The sequence below is a fragment of the Protobothrops mucrosquamatus genome, unplaced genomic scaffold (genome assembly GCF_001527695.2).
Source record: "Protobothrops mucrosquamatus isolate PMUCROS unplaced genomic scaffold, P.Mucros_1.0 scaffold_247, whole genome shotgun sequence".
NCBI classification, from domain to species: Eukaryota; Metazoa; Chordata; class Lepidosauria; order Squamata; family Viperidae; genus Protobothrops; species Protobothrops mucrosquamatus.
The window spans coordinates 50,628-53,879 of record NW_015386323.1 but is presented as its reverse complement, the minus strand read 5'-3'; positions in this window follow the sequence as shown (position 1 = coordinate 53,879).

The window sequence follows — 3,252 nt, the reverse complement described above, 5'->3', positions numbered from 1 at the left end:
TGGTTTAGCTAACATTATGAGCCATAAACAATTATAAATCACACCTTTTGAATTTAAAGAAAACATTACAATGAGAATCAAAGAAAATGGTTAGCTTAATGTATGGACCCAGGGCATTTTGCTTACTAGTATAATATCACCTAACTTTATTCATCTCCATATACCTAAATCAAAAGCAGACAAGCCATAACCCCATTCACACATTTGCAGCACTGCATATAAAGGGATGAGTGTCCAACATGTAGTTAGCATGCTTCACCCCAGCAGAAACCTAAGCTGACTTTTTTCCTAACGTCACCTCACTTGTTCATCACATGCCCCTGACACCAAGATATGGAGGTGAACTTTGAAATAATTATTTTGGGTGGTCCTTTCATGATTTGTGATCAGTCAACACTTTACCAAACAAATGCACATGATAGTTTAAAAGAAAAAAGAAAGAAGGGGTCTATTTTTACAGGGACCATTAAACTTTAACTGCCATCTGGCAAGGAATGATTAGAGGAGATGAAAATTAAAGTAGTCAACACAAATACCTGAATGGATTCCTTCAGGAATTGAAGACAATTAGCTTGGTGCTCTGTTAAGAGAGAGGTCTATGAGAAACCGGGGAGCACCGCCATTATGGCTCCTGGCCACCTTAATGGTCAATCTGATAGCTGAGGGAGCAGGAGGGAGCAGAAACATCTGGGAATCATCAGATACTTGCCCTGGCATTAAAATAATAATAAAAATGAGGAAAGTTACAGCACTCTAAGGAACACCTCTGTTTCTCCTATATTGTTGTAGTGTGTTAAACATGGACTGTGGCCAATGTTAAGTCAATTTACTATTCTTGGAGATTGGGAGGTCTTTAAACAGGAACTTGTGAAACACAAAGCTGGAATTGATTGAAGTAATGCCACCCAAGCATGATTCCAGGAAAAGCAAGGTGAAGACAACCTAAATGTATTTTCTTTCTGGGCTAAAAACAGATGTGATTCTATATAATCCGTCCTTCTCTCTTCTCTTGCAACATTTGCTGCTCTGATAAAGTGGATCTTGTCTTTAATTATAACTTAAGAAAATAAGCTAATCAAAGTTGAAGGATAAGATTTGATACATGGTTGGCTTTAACTAAGTTCTTATTTAATCATTTTTATCTGCAGTATATTTTTCTAGCCTTTTTAATCTAATTGTTTTCCATAAAATATTTTTATAGGATAAAAACCATAACACTGAAAGAACATAGTCTTGACAAGCTTCTATCCTACTGGATTATTGCAGCATATAATAATAGTGATAATCAACAATAAGTGCAAGTAGAGAGAATGTATGTCTGCAAGATCTTTCATAATACAATTTTTACAGAAAACATAAACTGTATGAGAAAATTAAATTGCAAGTTGTGCCATGCAATCAAAGACAAAACATAGATCTTTTATCACTGCTTAAAGTCTAACAAGTGTCCTTTGCAAATAATGCCTGTGATTCAGCTTTCATTAGGATGGAGGCAATGCTAAGCTTTCCATATATTAAAGGCACACTGCTGTAACAGTGGTCCTTCCTGCAGCTAACGAAACTATACAGACATACGATATGAGCTAAAATCCATTGTTAAAAAGAGTGCATATGTTTGTGATGTGAGTTCAATGCTTATGGGAGTGGAGCTGACTAGGATTAATCCAATTCCAGGAGCACAGCATTGCCAAAGCTAATTTGGTACATGAATATAGTAGACGGAGGATGAACACGATTTACAAGCACAATCCATGAAGGTGAAACATCAAAGCAATACCCAGGTCCACAGAGCGAAAGATAGGTCTCAGCCAAAAGGCCATTCCTTCCTTCAGGTTCTATGATCAGACTGATGACAGCCTCTAGGTCAGTGGTGGCGAACCTATGGCACACGTGCCAGAGGCGGCACTCAGAGCCCTCTCTGTGGACACGCGTGCCATGCCCCGGAGATGGCAATTGTCCCTCTTCAACCAGCCGCCCGCTAATTCGCCGAGGTCCCACATGGCCAGATGCATCCCAGCACCCATGCACTCACTGGCCTCTGTGTGCAGCGGCTGATGGTGTCAGGCAGCAACCGCCCTGGCCCCTGCCTCACCTTGCCCTGTGACAATGGCACCTCCGCCCTGCCTTGCCTTGCCTTACCCAGCAGGACAAGCCTCCTGCCCACTGCCCCACCTGCCAGAGACCCCCTGGATTTCCCCCAACCCTGCCCAGCCCCCACAGGCATCCCTCCCCACAAGCAACGTAGAGGTGATCACGCCCACCTTAGCCACACCCACCCAATCTACTATGATCACCACAGCCACACCCACCCAGTGGGCCACACCCACCTGGCACCCGGCAATAAATAAGTGGGTTTTGGGTTGCAGTTTGGGCACTCGGTCTCTAAAAGGTTTGCCATCACTGCTCTAGGTTATCCCAAGCCCTGACATATTTTATGAGCACTAGGAATCTTGAGGCAGTTTCAGGTTAGCTATGAACTTCCCCTTCGGTAGTTTCTGATTTGGGATATGAGGTATGGCAGTTCCTTTACAGAAAACATAAACTGTACGAGAAAATTAAATTGCAAGTTATATCATGCAATCAAAGACAAAACATAGATCTTTTATCACTGCTTAAAGCCTAACAAGTGTCTTTGTAAATAATGCCTCTGATTCATTTTTCATTAGGATGGAAGCAACTCTAAGCTTTTCATATACTCAAGGCACACTGCTGTAACAGGAGCTTAAACTCAGCAAGACAAGGTGGCCTACACATGGGCTCAGTTAGTCTTGGTTTGGCCCTGGTCCCAGACAGCCTTTTATATTGTGACCTGAAGTCATTTTTAAAGTAAAAAAAACCCTTGTTTTCAGATTCCAGGAAAATATAGCTTTCACAAGACATGCTGTACACTGGTATTTAAAAAAATAGATGTGTGCTATTATATTCTTTCTTTACATATTCTTGGTTGAAAGCGCTTTTTTTCCACATTAGACATATATTAACTTGTAAGGCATTGAGTGGCAAAGTAATTAAGAATCTAAGCCAGCAATAATGTATAGGACTGCCCTCAGAAATTTGACCAGAATATATTTTTCTGTTACACTGTTTGAAGACATTATATTTTGTTCTGCAATCGTTATGCAAAACTTTTATCATAACTATATAATGCTACTTTATACTTCCCTACTATACATTATGAAAGTTTTTATAACACTCAGATTGACCTATAAAGGAAAAAGAGATCCTCGTGTTAAGTTTGGTTCTTGGTAATCA